Source organism: Pogoniulus pusillus, chromosome 17 (genome assembly GCF_015220805.1).
Source record: "Pogoniulus pusillus isolate bPogPus1 chromosome 17, bPogPus1.pri, whole genome shotgun sequence".
NCBI classification, from domain to species: Eukaryota; Metazoa; Chordata; class Aves; order Piciformes; family Lybiidae; genus Pogoniulus; species Pogoniulus pusillus.
The window spans coordinates 24,075,247-24,093,483 of NC_087280.1; the positions used below are offsets into that span (position 1 = coordinate 24,075,247).

The following is an 18,237-nucleotide window of genomic DNA, read 5'->3' on the forward strand; positions in this document are numbered from 1 at the left end:
GCCCACCTGTGACACATTTCGTAGGCACTGCCCTGGCCCCAGAGGCCACTTGCCTCACTGTGCTGTAAGCAGCATTGAGTTTGAGTCTGCCTCACGCAGAAGTGTGCTGGAGCTGTCCAAAATGAAGGGCAAACTGCCTGCAAGGAGCTGGGATCTGTAGTGGTGTTTAAAGCGGTTGTGGTCCTGCACCACCCACAGGTTGGGCTTCCCTGTGGCGTGGCACTGAGGAGTGGAGTGGAAATAGAGAGGGCTCATGAGTGGTGCTAGGCTGGGACCCATCAGGCTCATTTCTCTCGCGGTCAGGTGGATGGATGATGTTGTAGAGGTGGTGGAGAGAGCTCGGGGAGCAAACAAATGGTTCACATAGGCAAGTGTTGGATGGGGAGCCCATTAGGGGACCCTTGCCTTGCAAAGGGAGACTTGTCCTGCAGCTTGTTGCATTTCCCTAGGCTCTGACTCACTCCTGCCTCCCTCCCTCCCCAAATGCCAGAGTTTAAAGGAGTGCCTGCTACTGCTGTAAGAGCTTGAGAGTGTGCTAGGAAGTGCATGTTGTCCCCTGCCTGCTTGGCAGCACGCAACGTGCCTGAGTGCTGGGAAACAAAGGTTCAGGTTTCTGCACTGTCCTCAGCCATCTTCCATTCCTCCCTAACCCTGAGAAGAAGCTGTCCTGCTGATACTATGAGGTGTTTCCATAGATGCCTCTTTGGCATCTATGGAAACACCTCATCTTCATATCCTTCCATGGATACGAAGGGGGCTGTCTTACTGTGTGCAGTGGGATGAGGATGGTGATGATGTGCCTCATGCCAGCCTTGGGTTGTGCATGCTGAAGGAGGCTTTGCTGCAGGAACAGGGAGACATCCTCTCTGCTTGGGTGTTTCTGGCTGCAGCTGTCTCAAAGCCCTGCAGAGTGCCCTTGTGTCTGTCTTTGGAGAAGAGCTGCCTGTGTTGACCCATTTGAGCATGGGGCATGCAGAACTGGTCACAGATGCCTCCTGCAAGGCTTTTCCTGCTCTTTGCTGCAAAGGCAGAGCCTGGCTGCTGAGGTCAAACCAGGATGGCTGGCCTCAGAGTTCAACAGGGCCAACACACTTGTGGGGCTCTGCTAAGGAGGGATTCTCTGCAACTTGGGGAATTTTCATACCCGTGTCCTCTGACTAGAGCCCTTCAGCAGGTGCCAGGCTGTCAGGCAGAGGAACACCAGGATGACCAAACTGTGTGCTATGCTCCCGAGGGACTCGCGTTATGGCCACGCAGGATTAGTCTCTGCTTTCTAGGCCACCTTTGACAATGGCTGAAAATTTCCTTCCCACTGCCTAAAAACTGAGTTCTTTGTTCAGGTCCTTAAGTATCAGGCAGCAGCTAGAGAACCCCTGCACCCTAAGAGCCTAACCAAGCTGGGAATGGTGCAGCGAGGGCGGAATTGGGGTTTGCAGTGATTTAAACAGAGCCAGGTCTGCTGTTCTTCCCCCACTTTGGGCACATGTGTTACATTGGTATCGTCCTCCCTGAGCATCCCAGCTCCTCCCTGCTGCCTGAAGTTACTCAGACAGCAGCTTGTCCTTTGGCAGGGCTATCTGCTTTGGGAAGGACTGGGGTGGTGGCCATCAGGACTGGCACCTCCTTGGCGTTGTTCCTTTGCGTCTGTGCTTGGAAAGAGAAGGAAGACTCAGAGCCACACGATCTGGGGAGAAGGGACGTCTCTGATGACGACCACTCATCTTGCCATGCAGCCCTGAGGAGCAGGAGGCTGCATGACAGCCCGATGGAAGCTCTCTGCAGGTCCCTCTGCCCGAGGAACTGGCGGTGACACATTTATGACACAAACTGAGAGGAGATGCCGGTGTGAGATCCCGGTCATGTCAGCTGGGATCAGGTACCAAAGCCAGCTGTGGCTGCAAGCAGTGAAGGAAGCAGCTGCCCCGAGCACTGGTGAACATGATCCAGAGCTAATCCCGGGGTGCCTGCTCCCTGTATGTGCCTGCAGTAAGCTGCCATCCTCAAGGTCTCCCAGCCCCACACCATAGCTGCTCCCGGGGCTCTGTGGCTCTCTGGCAACACTGCCGGAGTGTTGCTGAGGGTGCTAGAGGGATGCCAGCTGAGGATCTGACAGGTTTGCACTGGGCTTGCAGACAGGCAACGGGTGCCAGCTCCACAGGGCACAGGCACAAATGTCCCAGGGGGCTTTGCTTTTCTGCAGAGGCCATTGCTCTCCCAGGAAGATGGGGGAGTTCTGGTTGTAAAGGGGTGAACACCGTCTGCACTTTGACTGCAGACATCCCAGGAACCAGAGGGAAATAAAGACACCCTCTGATTTTTGTTTGCTTTTTAATGTATTTATTTCCCCCCCCATTTCTCCTTGTTTCTGACTGCCTATCAGCCTGTCAGCCATCTAGATGCTAATCCACAGCAGCAGCAGCAGCACAAATAAAGCTAGACTAGAGGGATGCTAATTTATGCCTGGATTTCATGCTTTGTTTTACTTCCCCACTTTATTGGCCAGAGCAGGCTTTGTGAGTGACGTAAAATGTCGCGTGTGCTCTCCCCATGGCAGGTTCCTGCACATGCAGCAGGAGAAGTTCATTTCTCCACAGCCCTTGCAGCCTTGCATGTGCCCTTCTCTGCCTCCACTGGGTCATTTTGGGGGGGGTGGGAAGTGTGTGTGTGTGTGTGTGGTTCCTGACAACCCCCCATCCTCCGAGGACCGGCTCTAAGTTTGGTTGCGCTGCGTTTGAAACCCGGGGATGTGTTTCCAGTCTCATCCTGCCTGCCATGATGATGCCAGCATTTATGCATCTAAACTGTAATTTTTTTTTTATGCTCTTGCTGGGTAAACCAAGCTGCAGCCTCTGCAATTTGCATGAACAAATGTAATGTAAAATCATCTGCTCATGGGTAGTGGCCAGCCGAAAAGTTCTGTCGGGAGGCAATCTGCTCTGAGTGATCTTGCAGAGCCCTTTAATGAGATGTTCAGATTTACACATCTCAGCTTCTGAGGGGAAGAGCGTGTAGAGAGTTGAGGTCACGGTCCAGAGGTGACCTTACTTATGTGGTACAAGGAGGTGAGGAGTTCTATCACTTGTTGCTTCTGAAACCCAGAGTGTCAAACTGTGCTGGTGTGCAAGAAACCAATTGAAATGCACTGGCTTAAGGTCAAAGGGAAGGAATAGTCAAATAGGGCTTAGTAACAGAGATCTGGTGTGGCTTCTTGCAAGTGTCTTACATGGGATCCACACTGGGACCCTCAGGCGATTGGAAAGGAAGGCACAGTCCCTCACATGCAGGAAATGGGTGTTGAAGGACTGCTGAGGTCTTCAGCTCCCATTATAGGTAAAGGGAAAGAGTTGCCCAAGTACCTTTGCGTCTCTGTGCTCGCAAGGCTGGCACTGACGTTCCTCTGCAGCCAAGGCTTTGTGAGCCAAGCAGCAAATCACTGGTGAAAGAAAGAGCAACTGAGGTGGAGCTGGAGGGGGCTTTGAAATGGCCACATTGGCTGGGAGCTGTGAATCCTCCTGGTCTTCACTCGACTTTTCCACAGCTCCTGCTGACCTCTGCAGAGCGAGTTGAAGGGGACAGCCCAGAGGTGGGTCTGGTACGAAGGTCTACCCTCAGCTTCACTGGGTTTAATCCTAAGTGAGGATTTAATTGCATTCAGCATGGAAATTAGAGCAGAATCACGAGTGTCCTTGTTTCCCTTTACTGTCAAATAGCTTTTCTCAGCCCTGAGTCTGGGCAAGCTGATCTCTGTAGGGCTTTATCTCATTTGGTATCTGCATTGCCCTATTAAAACCACAGCTCTGTCCATGAGTCCCTGCGTGTCACTGCTCTGTGTCAAGTGCTTATCCCTGCATAGTGGGGCAGAGGAATGTGGCAATAAAACTGCTCACAATCACTTGTTTGGGTAAAAAGCACAGATTTGTTTACTTGGCAGTAGCTTCCCTTTTTTCTAAGGAGAAATATTTGCACAAGTGACTTTCTTTCTGTCACGGTGGCTGTGTGAGAAGGAAATGCATATTCCTGAGTTTGTGTGTGATGGTTTGCCCTACCTTGTTCATAGCCACGTCGAGAAATCTCTTAGCCTTCCTCTTAGGGAAGCCAAACAAAGGTCTAGGTGGTGGATCTGGCTGCAGCAGCGATGTCAGGGAGCTAGACTACCTCTGCTGCACTGAGGCAGAGCTCTTTCGGGTTTTTGCTTCATAGCTTTTCTCTCCTCTGACTAAGCTGGTGGACAGGAATAGTTTTGTACTCCTGAGGTACATCTGTTTGTGTAGGAGGACGTGGGATGGTGGCATTTGTGTCCGCAGCTTTTACTGGGCCCCTCAAGCAGGCTCTCTTTGGGCTGATCTCTGCTCTGGTGGGGGGAACCCCCGGGCAGCATGGCACCTCGCGTGGCACGGGTTCCCCACGTGCAGACACCATAGGTGTACAGAGGTATCTGCTTTGTGCAGGGCTCCGAGCCAGCCTCTTTGAGGTCTCTTTGTTTTGTCTCCCTCTGGGTATCTTGTGCAGATGCATTTGCATATATGGAAAACGTTGTCATCATCCTCTCCCCCTCCCCAGCTCCTGTTCCCTTTGCTCTGCCGACTCGTAGGCATTTCCAGCTGAACGGTGTCTGCCGAGGCCAGCCAAGCGCAGCAGGGCCGGGGGCTAACGCTCCCCATCTGCACCTTTGCTATTTCCCTCTCCAGGCGTGGCTGGGGGGTGGGCAGGGCATTTGGGGCATTTTCCCCCCCTCTTCTTCTTTTTTCTTTTTTTTTCTTTTCCCCTTTCCTAACATTCAGTAACTAGCAACAGGCAGCCAGTTGGATCTGAAGGGAGCCCGGTCCGTTCCTCGAGCCTCCAGCCCCGACACCCTGCTGCTCCCTCCCTTTCTTCTCGCACTGTAGCGTGCCTGGCAGCAGCACTAAAGAGAGCAGTCCAAACCGTGTGGTGAGTCTGCTCGCTTGCTCTAATCCATGAGGCCAGCTTTCAACACTTTTTGTCCCTACTTGGAAAGCTTTGGAGTGGTTATACCAATAAATCCCTTGCTTCTCCATGAAGATGTCTTTCCCAGGACATTTTGAGTCACTAAATCCTCTCCAAGACATCTCTGGCTGCATCTTCTCTGCCCAAATCCACACGCACACCTGTGCTGAGGAAGACTCGAATGCCCTGAGGCTTCCTTCCTCCAGGCTACCGCCTCTCGGTGCAGCTCTTCAGCCTCGCTCCTGCTCCCGCTCCTGCTCCTGCTCCTGCTCCTGCTCCTGCTCCTGCTCTGCTGTCCTGCCATCCTGCTGTCCGCCTCGTGCTGGGGACACGCTGGACCATTGGAGCAGGCGGGGGCGGAAGAAGGGGGTGGAGGAGAGTCGGGGCAGCTGCGAGGCTTGTGTTAGTAAACACTTCCTTGGGTTCACATTTTAATTCCTTACCCCCCTTCCACATCTTCTCCCCCATCCTTTCCCTTTTCTATATGCTCACACAATGAGACCATTGTCAAGGGGTGATTTGAATGAGGGGTCTCCGGGCATGTTCCCAGCATTGTCAAACAGAGTGGGAAAAAAAAAAGCCCACAACTCCAGCCTAGCCAGGAGGACCAGACCAGACTGAGACAGATGCCTAAATTAGTGACAAAGCCTTTTGAATGTCCCCCCTAGACAAGGGTTGCCTTGTGCATGTGTGCGTGTGTGTGTGCATGCTCGTGGGTGTGTATTTGTGGCTGGGTGGCAGCTTGCATGTCTCCCCATGTTAATTAGTTTTGCATGCATGTCTGATAAGGTGCCAATGAATATATTTGTACTCCTTCCATTGGAGAAAGCTGTCTCGGCGGCGGGGGAGAAGCGGGGTGGTGGGGGTGTGCTCAGTGCAGCCTGGCGACCTGGGGTAATTGAGCTGTGTGGAGCTGGGAGAAGAAGGGGTGAGGGTGGCTGTGACTCCCGGTGCATCGCTGGAGCTGAGCTTCCCGGCGGTGGGATCTGCTGCTTTCCTTGCAGATCGTGGGCAGTTTAAAAGCAAACTGATGCTTTTTTTTTGGTTGGTTGGGTCTTCCTCTTCATCTCTGCTGATTGTCTGGCTGAGGGTCTGTAGGCTCTTTCCCGTGCCCTGTGTCTCTCTCCCTTGAGCCCCCTGAAAGGTGTTTATTTCCAGTGGATCTGTATCCAGCCTCGTATGTAGTTGTACACAGGTGATTACTCACACAAAGCCCCAGCAACAAAACCTCTGCCTGATTCTCCAGAAAGGGAGTCAAATTCTCTACCAGTTACAAAATACAGGAGAGAAGTGAAGCGTGTGGGTGCCAGGGGTGGAGCAGTGGAAAGAGGCAAATGGAAATGCAGAACAGGAGTTGGAGAGACAGAGATAACGCATGCTAGAAAGGATTTATCAACATTTGCTCAGGATAGAGTTATTAATTACCAATGCAGAGCAAAGTCTTTCTGCATCCCCAGCGTGTGGACCAGAACAGAATGTCATTCCTAGAGTGCTGTTATCATCCACCCATCCATCCATCCATCCATCTGCATTCTGTAGGTTCACACAAAAATTCATTGGAGGTGTAGGGATGTAAACACCAGTTTGCATCTAATTAATTTCCCGTCTAAATTAATTTTGCACCCTTTCCCTTAAATCAACAAGACTTCAGAGCCCACATACATTTCTTGAGCAGACTGGGAAGAAGCTCTAGAACGGGCCAAGAGATCTTTTCCCCTGTTCTCCCACCTGCTTCCCAGCAGCTGCTGAATGCCAAAGAGCGAGGAGTTCCACGGCATGAGGCTGCTCTGAAGCAGGGGTCACCTGGGGAAGTTTTGCTGTGGCACAGCTTGTCTGCTGTGGAATTTGGTGGCACCCAGCTAGCTGCCATGCACTTTGCCTTCTCTTCCGTACTTGGGTCCTGGTGCTGGCAAGTGAAGGGATGGAGAGCAGGAACAGACATGCAGTGGTGCAGAGATGGTTTTGTGGATGGGAGATGGCTTGGTCAGAGCAGCAAAGCATAAGGTTGACTCCTTCTGATAGACTGGCAGGCAGGGAAGAGAAGGTCCTGATAAAGGAGATAAAGTGGCCATTAGCATCAGCTGGCTTCTGGCTGGGCAAGGCCTTGATGCCTCTTTCCCCACTGGCTGTGCAGCTGCACTGGGCTTTCCTCTGCTGCTGGAAGGAAAGCTGGGAGGTGACATAAAGTGGTAGTACAGTAGCTGACACATCCTCGTCAGGGCAGGGTGGGCTGCAGGAGGAGCAGCTTCTCCTCTGCACTCATCCAGGAAGATGTGCAGGACCAGGCTGCATCTCCCCACGGACCTGCACAGGGCATCTACTAAAGACTGCTTGTGGTCAGTCTGCAGGTGTGCCCCTAAATCCTTCTGCCATCCCAGCAGCAGGCGCCGAGGGCAGGTCGTGAGTACTTTGCAGGGAAAGGGACTCCAGCGACAGGCAGGTCACCCAGTTGGAGAACAAAGGCAATTTCGTGTGACTTATCAGCGGTGCCTAATTGCGCAGGGTGAATAATGAGCAGCCAGGGAGGCAGCGCCGCGGTCCCTCCCCACGAGCTGCAGCTGGTGGCTGAGCCCCGCGTCTGGAAACCCCAAGTCAGTGCCAGCAAGTCGTGGGCGTTCTTGGAGAGGTTCAGCCTCAGTGCTCTACATCAGAGCCCATTTCAGAGCCGTTTGGACTCCTCCATTGCAAAGTAACTGTGCTAATCCCACATGGCTGTAAGAGGGGCACTCCTTCATTGGAAAAAGTCGCCCTGCTGTTGCTCAGCTCCTGCACTTGCTCACAGGGTGAATGTGTCATCCGTTCCTGACCCAGATGAAAGGTGGCCTTTAGTCACAAAGAAGAACCAGGCACCAGCATCCTGCAAAGGGCTGGCAATTCTCCTCCTGGCCAGTGCCTCATCCCCAGGCAGGAGCCTTGCTGAGGACCCTTTCCAGCTGATCTCCCACCCCTCCACCCTCCTTCCCCATTTGTGCATTCCTGCCTCTCCTTAATTCTGCTCCCAAGCAGTGGGCAGGGCCGTGGAAACCGCTTTGTCAGAGCTCCTCACCAGGTTGATCTGCAGAAGTGTTAGTGGCTTTTTTCTCCTTTCCCCATCGGGATGACTATTCCCACACAAGCAAAGCCTCTTAATGAATCCGTGGCAGCAAAGTAGGTAACGTGCTGGCCCTGCCGAGGCTGCTTGGCACAGCTGGAGCCACATAATCGGGCTAGACTGCCAGCCGGGGACAGAGCAGGAAGAGTTAAACTGAGGACAGTGCAGGGACAACTAATCCCCAGCAGGAAGAGGAGCAGAGACCTCCCTGTCCTTCGTCATCCTCCCCCTCCATCCACGCACTCTTCCTACCTTTCCACCATGTCCTATTCCTCTCCCACATCCTCCCTTTACTTATTTCTCTTTCGGTCGTTCTCATCCTCCTCTTCTCCACTGCTTTCTCACTCCTCCCCCTGGTTTCCCTCCTGCCCCCACTCTCTCCGGCAGGTCTCCTCTCACATGCTCCGTCATGTCTGCAGAGCTGCTGCTCGAGTGGGACCGAGGGACGGTGTATTTGGGCTGCGGTGGAGGTCACAGCTATATGGGGATTGTTTAAAAGAGATTTGCCCACATCCCAGCCCATGTGACCAGCCTCAGCTGCAGGTCTCTCTTTCTTAATCTGGAGATAAGCGTGATTATCCGAGGAAGGGCTGTTCGGAGCTTTGTAACTGTGACAGGGGAGCTTTCAAGTCGCACTTTGCTGGCAGAGCAGCGTTTAAAGCCGGGGAATCAGATTCCAAGCGTGGCTTTGCATCTTTTTTCTGCTGGAAGCATGGTGCAGGGCTGGCAGTGGGGATGGGAGCTTTATTAGGACTTTGCTTATGATGCGGAAAAGGAGTTAGGGGAGGGAAATGGGGGGAAGAGGGAGGCAAAAAAATCCCCAGTTCACCGTTTCCCCATCAGTGGTGGCACAGGAGAGATGCACCGATTCAAGGGGCTAGGTCAGCCTGAACCCTGGTGTAGAAGCAATAAGGTCCAATAAGCCTGGGATCTGGCTGATTTTTAGCCTGGGGTTGTGTCTCCTTGTTCTACACTCTCCCAGCTTGTGCCATCACGACCCTCACACAAGAGGTCTCTGGGGCCCTGTTTGGAAATGAAATGGTGTTTGAGCAGCTCCCGTGGCACAGCTTCTCTGGGCGAGATGGCAGAGCCAATTTTGCTGCCTGAGAAACACATCGTGCCCCAGCACTCGAGGCAGCTGGCTCCCTGTCCCTGTCCAGAGGAGTATTTGCTGGAGATGGGCCCTTGTGGGGCATCTCTGCAGGCAGGCTGGGAAGGCAGCTGTAGAGTTTGATGTCCTGTTGCTGTCTTGTGTTGGCAGAGGTTGAAATCTTTAACATCTCACAGAAGGGGACACAGTCCCCGAAGATTTCTTTCACCAGGACAGGCATCAAAATAGGGTTTAGTGGAAATGTTCATCCCTGGAGCAGGCACAGCTTTGCTTCTATTTGTAGACTAGAAACTCAGAGCAGAGACTTGTAACAACATTTCCTTTGATGTAGATGGGTCAAGGAGAAAGAAACCTGGATGCAGGCCAGGGGTGGGAATCTGGGGCGAGGTTGAATCGGGACGAAGTGCCAAGGCTTTGGACCATGGCTTGGGCAGGACTCGCTGTTCTTGTTGTATCCTCCTTGGACATGGTTCAGCTTCCAGCTTGGCAGCTGAGGCCAGCCTGATCCAAGGGACACTCAAGCCCAAAGGCTCCCCCCACATCACCCAATTTTAGCAGGTGGGAGTTTGCAGTGAGAGCACCAAACAGCCCCTTCACTTGGGTTTGGTTGTGGAGAGGCAGTTTCTTGCCTCTGTTTGGATTCTGAGGGACAGGAGACATCCCTCTTCTCCCTCTCTCATGAGGGCACATCTCATTTTTGCTAACCAGCCTTTAAAGATCCCAGGATATGTGCCCAAAGATACACAGATAAAAATGTGTGTCTGCAGGGCAGATAACTCAGTTTACCTCCACTGGCTGCAGAACAGAAGTGGTTGCAAATGCAACCAGCATCTTGAGAGCAAGCTCTGGAACATCTCCCACATTGCCTTCCTGTCCCTGCAGCCCCACGCAGCTGCGCTGTGGGTGGAAGCTCTGTTTTCCCTGTGCCCCTGTGAACTTTATTTTTGGGTATTTTTCTTTTTGTGCTGCTTAGATGAATCCTCTTCAGTGCCTACAGCTTACTGCAGGGTTTTACTGAGGATCTGCCCAACACGTGTAGCCTTACCCTAGGGCCTGTCTCTTGAAGAAACCAAAAGATGAACACAGCAACTTCTTTTTTTCCTGCCTAGTGGCTGTAAAAAACCAAACAGCCCAAATGCCAGCCTGCAGGCATGTTGTGCAGATAACGCCCATGGCCCTGGGGAGAACAAGAGCTCCCCTCAAGATGTGGCAGTGGGAACGTGGGCAGGAGCATGTAGGTGTTGGCATGTGCCAGCAGGAACACATGTGCGCTGGGGCAAGCATGCCCATCTCTACAGGCACAGTTCCACGCCTGCCTGAGTGCCATCCCATCTCTGTGCTCTTGCCCCACATGAATCCACCCCATACTTGCCTGAAATGTGGGCATGGGGGGTGTAGGGTAAGGGCTGATGGTAAATTCACTGATGGTAAATGGAGGGAAGCATGGTGGAAGGGATTAATGGAGAGAATGCAGCGAGGGAAGGATTCCTGATGCAACATGCAGGAGAAGGAGCTAAAAAAGGGAGTGGTGTGATAGAGACATGTGTGAGATCAAAGGCTGTGCCAAGGCTGAGAGGAAAGAAAGGTGACAGCCAGGAGCAGTTTGTGTTCCTGGGTTTTGGGTGATGCCAAGAAGAGTGAGGGGAAAGCAGCAGCTGCTCCGAATGAATGCCACCGAGAGGGGAGAAGGAACGGGATGGGGGGGACCAAGAAGGTGTCGCAGAGCAATGAGCACCAAGCCCGGGGCTTTTTTGAGGACCAAGTGGATGGCTCCTCATGCTGAGGTAAATGATGGGCTGGAGATCAGGACTTGCATCCTCTGGGGATGTGCAATGTGGATCTGGCCCATGGGCAGGGAGTAAGTGCAGAATCTTGCAAGCCAGAGGCACAGGATGATTCGGGGGCGAAGGAACTGTTCCCGTGGCAGGGCAGTTTCCCAAAGGTGTGCTGAGGCCAGAAACTGTGGTGTGACCAAGGTTTCACTCAGAGAGGGAAGAAGCTGCACAGCTGGGTTGGGAAGAGCTGAGTCATTTTTCCCAAACACCACATTAGGCCAGATGCAGGAGTGTGAGCACAAGCTGTGCTCATCTTGCTGCCCAAGTGTCATGGAAAGTCCATTCTCCGTCCTGTGCCTGCACACCAACCCTGAACCACGCTGGGGCTGCAGCCCACCCCATGGCATGAGGACCCTGCAGGGACCAATGGCTCCCTTTGGGAGCCACAGGGAAGGGAAGAGTTGCAGCAGCTGTGGTCAGATCTTTCTTAACTCACCCAAGTGTCCACCATCACTGCACAGGCAGCTGAGACCCATGGGTGATTCCAGGCCCTTGCTAACATTGCTGTTGTTCAGAGCCATTTCTTAGAAGGCCTCCAGCACCCTGGTACATGGGTCCAGTTTTTGTGATTGATTAAAAGCTAAACCCTTGACTAAAAAAAAAACCCCATGATGTTTGCTTGCAACCTCATTGCCATAGTAACAGAGGTCCTGAGGACACCTCTGAAGTAGGTCACCGCAGGCCCCGTTTTGCTGCATCTCCCAGTGCGGCACAGCTCCGGATGCAGGGTGCACCCACTGCGATCCAGACGGGCATCCCCTTGGCACAGCCCAGACCCACGCAGGGTAGGCCAGTTTGGGGAGCTGCCCAGTGGTGATAACATCCAATGGTGCCAAGGTCTGTCCGGCACCCGGTTACAGGAAACTTCTGTTCCTCCTGCTGCTCCCATGCCAGCTCGCTGGTGTCCTTCAAGTCAGGACTCCCTCCTCAGCCTCCCCTTTCCCCATCCCCCACCACCTCGCTGCCTCCCTCCTCCCTTCCCCCCAGAGCCTCTCCTCCTGCTTTGCATAATTTTCCATTTTCAGTGTCCCCTTTTCTTTTTCTCCTCTCCATATGGTGCGTCCCCCTCTCTGCCTGGCGCAGGAGCCGTCCTTAACAAGCTCTGCAAAGCCCTCTCTCTCAGGGGCTGCACAAGAAAGATGCTCTGTAAAAACAGAGGCCGGGACACAGCCCCCCCCCCCCCCCCCCGCGCCTTTTTTTCCCCCCCTTGATTTATATGTGGCTGGGATGTGGGAACGTTTCTGGGTCGTGCTTTGGAGCCGCTGGGTGCTACTGCCTCTTCTCTCCAGCCATTCAGCACAGACCCCTAAGGCCAGCTTGTTCCCTGCCTTTGATCTGCAATGCAGAAAGCGCGGCTGGGGCAAGTTTGCGCCTCTCTTGTCCAGCTCGAGTCCTTGTTTTGCCTGGCAGAGCAGGGTGCCCTGTCCCGTCGCGCTGGGAAAAGGCCAAGCCCTTCCCGCTCTCTGTCCAGCAGTCCTCTCCAGCCGGCTGCTTCAGCTCCGTCCTACATCCCCGGCACCATGAGGACCTTCAGCCCCAAGAGGTGCAAGGCACTGGGGTCTTGGCAAAGCATCAGGACGTGGGATTCTGAATACACGGCAACTCAGCGCTGCCCAACCCATCGCTGCCCCTCTGCTGCTCCGCTGCTGGTGCTCGCCAGAGAGCAGCCGCCCAAGCCCAGGCAGGGTCGCAGCAAAGGGTGCTGGGGCTGCTGGTGCCTGCCCAGCATTTGACGGGTTAAGCCGGTCTCCAGCTAATTTCTCCCAGCGGCTCCCCTCCTCCTCGCACTTCTGTATGCAGCAGGCAGGGCCTCAGCGCAGGTTCCTGCACTGAGCTGTTGCCAGGGGAGTAGTTAGGCGAGTCTGAGCTATGCGGGGAAAAGGCCCGGGCTGTCAAAGTGTCTGAGATGAACCATAGCCCGGTCCCCCTGCAGCTGGGCCCAAGCATGCATCAGCCCTTGTTTGGAGCCTGGGAATGGCAAAGCCCAGGGAGGTTCAAGGGCAAACTTGCTATTCATTAGTCAGGGGTCCTTGACGTTCCCACTCTCTGTCTCCCTTCTTCTTCTTCTTCTCTTTTCTGTCCCTCTTTTGACAGATTCCTGGGTGCTTTTAGGGAAAAGTCCCCTCCTCCTCCTCCTTGCCCAAGCAAAAGCCCTCCACATAAACTTCCCTAACAGACAAGGCAGGGGGACAATGACGGCAGGGCCAAGATGCAAACGAGAGCCAGCGGAGCAGCCACATCCCCCGGGTGTCCTTTCTCCCCAGTCCTCCCCGAGCTGCCAGGGGAGAGGCAGCCGCCGCATTCATTTCCCTCATCTTGCCCATCGCTGATGCTTTATTATCTTGATGCTTGCAGGAAATTGTAACTTGAGATAAGAAAAATGTCAGCTGCCTTCTCCTTGCTGCCTTCTCTTCTCTCCTTTAGCCCAGAGCACCGAGAAGTTCCTCGGTAGGAAATGTAAATGCTTGCCCAGGTGCACAGGAGGAGCAGGAGATGGAGGGAGCCTCGAGAGGCCCTGTGAGCATCTCCACCAGGAGATAAAACTCGCAGCGTAGGCGGAACGCGGAGCCTCCCTCCCGCCCCTCCGAACAGAATATTTCATAGCTCTTAGAAGCCGAAGCTCCCTTGTAATTATCCAAAGCAAACAGCACGTGTTATTAGTTCAAAATGATGATTTTTTTTTTTTCCCTACCCCCCCCTCCCCGGGCCCCTGGAGCAGAATGGAGGTGTAATTGTGCTAAGGAGTTAGCAGGGGAGAGCACAGCTTTTGGTCACATTCAAGTTGGAGGGCTTGAGCCAGGGAGGTGGTATGAAAGGCTGGTATTTGCATAAGCAGCGTGCATCCCCACAAAAAGAGAAAGATATCAGGGGCTTGCAAAATTCAATCAAGGCTGGGAGGGAAAGGGGGGGGGGGGGGGGGGGGTGGGAAGAAAGAAAGAAAAAAAAACAACCAAAAAAAAAAAAGAGGGAGAGGGAAGAAGGGGGGTGGGGGGGAATTGACAGCGAAAAAGATTTTTCTAAGTAACACCCTGGCGAGATTAAATTGTCCAGAAAGTTTCTCCATGTGAGCCGGTGAAGCGGAGGCTGGGCTGAGGGCAGGGGAGGAGCGGGGTCCCTCCTTCCCAGCCTCAATAGGGGATAGGAATCTGATTAGGCAGAGCGTCCTGCATCTATTTGCCATTATTTGAGGGGGTTTTATGCCCTTCCCACCACCAGAGCTGCCCTGGCAGGGCGGTTTTTCAGAATACAAACCCGTCTCTTTTAAGGGCACGAGGAGGCATAGGAGCAAGTGCTGGGGCAGAGGCTGAGCTGTAATTGCAATTATTTATGCATCATTTTTAAAAGGAGAGAGGGATAATGAATCCACACGCTGCTTTGCAGGATGCTTGCCCTGCACGGGGCGCTGGGGAGGGAAGGCAGCACAGCGCTGGGGATCAGGTCCTGGAGGAGCCCTGTTTTTGCAGGCACTGCAATGCTAGGCTGAACTCTGCTCATGCAGGAGATTTGGGCTTTCCTGAAGCTTACATCCAATCATCTGGGTTGGTCCAGCCCCTCCTGTGTCCAGTTACTAAGTGCTGCAAGGTACAAACTCACCAGGCAGGCAGGGCATCATTTTGGGGATGGGTTGATGCCTCATGCCAATGACCATCCTCTCTACCTGTGCCATAGATCGATTTCTCTGCAGGTCTCAGAAAGCTGAGCCTGCTCAGGTAGAGGGCAGCGGTTCCACCCTGCAAGGGTTTTCTCTATCAAGCGCAAGAGTTCAGCCTCCTTTTCCTCTCCTGGGCTTAGGAAAGCACCTGCCTCTGTTCAGATCTCACCTGCTCTGACCTCAACATCCTTGACGGTCTTGTTGGGACATTGGAGGTGACTTCTAATGTCACGTAGGATAAAGCAGTGCTGAGCCTTGGCTTCCTGCAGCCTGGGTGTGCCTACGCACACACCAGCACCGGGCTCTTGGCACAGAGACAGGCTGTGGCCCTTCCCCAGACCCATGCACATGGGCCGGGTTTGGCTTCTGCCTCTCTTTCAAAGTTGCGAAAGGGAAGGGATTTTCCTCGGATTTCCATCAAGCGTTTTATGAATATTTTAATAAAGGGGTTACAGAAGATCTATTTTTAAGAGAGAGAAAAAATACCCATGAAAATTGCAGCCTGGACCCCAGAGTGCAGAGTATTTGCACAGTTCAAAGAGTTACGGTGGTTCATCCAGTCGCAGCCCGGGAATGTCGTGGTGCGACCTACAGCAGATCACATGCAGGCTGCTCCCAGGGCGGCTCATTAGAGAGCCACACAGAAGATTTATCTCTTAAAATGGGCTTGCAAATATTTTATAAAATTTGCAATATTTTATAAAATTACGTTTTGGTGCAATAAAAAGAATAAATTAGCCAGCTGATGGTGCCTTTTGCTCTCTGCATCCAAGTGCGTTCAAGACTTAGCTACAGTAGTCTTCGCCCCTTCCAGCCTAACAGTTTATAGGCAAAGCAAAGGGCTGGGGCCGAGTTTGGAGGCTGTGCTAGGGGACCCGTGCTTGCCCTGGGGAGAGAGCTAAGGAAACAGAGGAAAAATAAAGTCAGGGAAATGGGGAGAGAACCTGTTGCAAGGTGCGAGACTTGCGGGCGCGTCCCAGGAGGTGTGGGGAAAGCCGACAAGGGGACTTCAGCTGAGTGTCACAGCTTTGGCTCCAGCTCAGTGGCTTGGTATCACTTTCTCCAGCCAGGCAAGGGCGCTGAGGGCAGGGAAAGTTAACACGAAGATTAAAACATCAGAGGGCTGTGCCTTTAGTGGCTCTGACATGCAGAGTAATCCTATGCCCCAAAGCCTAGGGAGGAAGGACAAGCGGCAAGCCCTCCCCTGGCTGGTGGTGTACAGGGCAGGCAGAGGTAGAGGATTTCAGGTGGGTGCAAAGGGAGCTTGGAATCTTGGGGACCACCGTTCTCCCAGTCTGGAAGGGGGCAATGTGGCCTGGAGCCATCAGAAATGCATGGTAAGAAGGGAAGGGGGGTTGGAGTTTCGCTCTTGGAGTTGGTGAGTCAAGCTGGCCTGTTCTCAGCTGAGTGCTGCTGCCCTTTTTCCCTGCCACAGATTCTAAATGCTTTGGGTTTTTTTTCCCTTTCCTTTCCTTCCTAGATCCCAGCAAGTGGAGAAGGGACTTTTCAAGCCTGTTAGTTCCTTCTTGCAGTTGGCTACCACCTGCCCCGACCTGCCGTCTGACATCTCCAGGTTTCCTCAGGAGAGTCGCAGTCTACTTCTCCAATGGCCCCAAAGAGGAGGCAGCTTTGGCCTACGAAGAGAGAGGGTTTCTGCTTCACTTCGAATCATGCCAGTGCAGCTGTGAGGAGCAAGCCAGGGCATCACAGGGAGAAAATGCACCACCCCACATCACTCCTGTGTATTCTCTTCAGTGCCCTGTATACCCCTGAGCAGGACCACAGTGCTTAGCCAGAGGCATCTGAGCAAGCCACCGTCTCACCTGGCAAAATACCAAGTGCTCGAAGGCTGGAGAGAGCTTTTAGCACTGGGCTTTGCTCATGGAGTGGAGCTTGGCCCTCGCTGCTCTTCATCCCTGGATGTGAGGAGCTGTGGGAGCACGGCCATGCTGACAGCACTGTGCTTGGGACCCAGAGGACCATGAGTGTCTGGGCCAGGCTGCCCTGCTGCTGTTTTACTGCACTCTATTCCTGTAAGAGCAATGTACTGGCTGTAATTCTCTCCCATTAAACCCCCCCACCTCCCACCCCACAGACTGTTGAAAATAAATTCTCCCTTTTGCAAAAGCGAGCTGTGTGGTTTGGTGGAGTTTCAGGATGGAGGAGGCAACAGGCACAAAATAAACCCAAGAGGGTCAACAGGGACACGAGAGGAGCCCAGAACCAAGTGTCCAGGCCGCGTCGTGCCCGCTGCATCAGGCACATTTCCCTGCGAGCCCCCAGCGAATCCCTCACCGCTAAACAATCTTTATTTGGTCTGAACCCCGTCTGGGAAGTAACCGCTAAACCCAACGCAAACAGACCCCCGTGAAAGAGTATAATGAATATGTCTCTCAAATGATTTGGAGCCCTTCTGCCTGCAGAGTAGGGTTCCCCATTGTGCCTGGCTGTCGGCGCGCTCGGGGCAGGCTGGGCGAGGTGGCCGCGTTCCCAGCTGAAATCCGAGGGAAGAAAAAAGCAAACAATGGGTCAAGGGCGGCATTGTGCGAGCCCAGGCAGGCAGAAGGAGCGCAGCTCGGCATGGCCAAGTTCAAGGCTGGGCGGGGGGTCGCGCGCGCAGGGATGCTAATGGGGGCTGCGGGGCAGGGGGGCGGCTGCGTGCCGCTGCCGTGCGCGGCCACAAGCACCCGACGGCCACCTTGCAAAGAGAGGCGGCGGCGCTGGGTTGCCCCGTGCGGCAAGGGGTGCCGGTAGCGTTACCGAGAGCAGGGAAACCTTCCGCTGGTAGCGGGAAGGATTTGGGTTGCTGGGAGGATAACGGTGCTGGAGAGGCTGGTGTTAGTGGAGCGGGTCGGGGTTACTTGCAGCGGGAGGACCGCCGCTGCTGGGCACAAACTGGGGTGCGAAGGTGTTGCAGGGCAGCTGGCGTTGCCGGTGGGTATCGCTAGGAACTACTGGGGGAACGACTGATAGGAAGCAAAGGGAGGTGACGGCACTGCGCCACTTGTGCAGTGTGCATCCTTGTGGGGGAGGTGTCTGGACTGGGGAGCCCTGCAGCCGCTCTGGGTGTTACACAGGGCTCTGCCCAGTGCTCCAGGCCCGGGCGGGGCCCCCCTCACACCCCCATCTTCCCGCCGCTCCCCCCGCACCCCCCTTCCCCGGGTGAAGTGTGCGGAGACAGGCGGAGCGACCCGTGGAAAAACACCATGGAGGGCTCGCACAAAGGGGGTTTTATTCAAATTTGTTTAGAGTTTAGCGGATTTGCATGAAAAATGTGTGAGAAAAGCCGGCTCCAATGACCTCATCCCCAGCTGCCATTAATGTTCAATTAAGTGCTGAATAGTAGCAAAGGGGGGACCGACCGGAACGTGCAGAGAATCCAGGCTCGGGCGCAGACTGTGAGAACCGGGCGGCCCCCCCGACCGTCTGGCCCCGGCCAGGCCCGACGGGGTCCCCCCGCCGCCGCCCCCCTCCCCAGTGGGACGTGCGCTGATCCCGTCGGGTCTCAGCCCGCCTGAGTTATTCCCCGCATCACCCTCATCCTGAAGCAAAATGCCCCCCCCCCCCCACCTCAAAGGTGGAT

The 18,237-nt window shown here is 54.1% G+C and overlaps 1 protein-coding gene across 9 annotated transcripts in view; it reads left to right on the forward strand.

Annotated features, from left to right (window-relative positions):
• LOC135183183 (collagen, type I, alpha 1b-like) overlaps positions 1-16,781 on the forward strand; it is a 45,910-nt gene extending 29,129 nt beyond the window's left edge. For 8 of the 9 annotated variants that reach the window (XR_010305448.1, XR_010305443.1, XR_010305444.1 and 5 more), the window contains one exon: positions 16,135-16,781. The gene's annotated coding sequence lies outside the window, so the exon portion shown is untranslated. Of the gene's footprint in view, positions 1-4,068; positions 4,930-16,134 lie in introns of those variants that run through there. The other variant, XR_010305450.1, reaches the window with a different exon arrangement.
• The last annotated feature ends 1,456 nt before the right edge of the window (positions 16,782-18,237 follow it).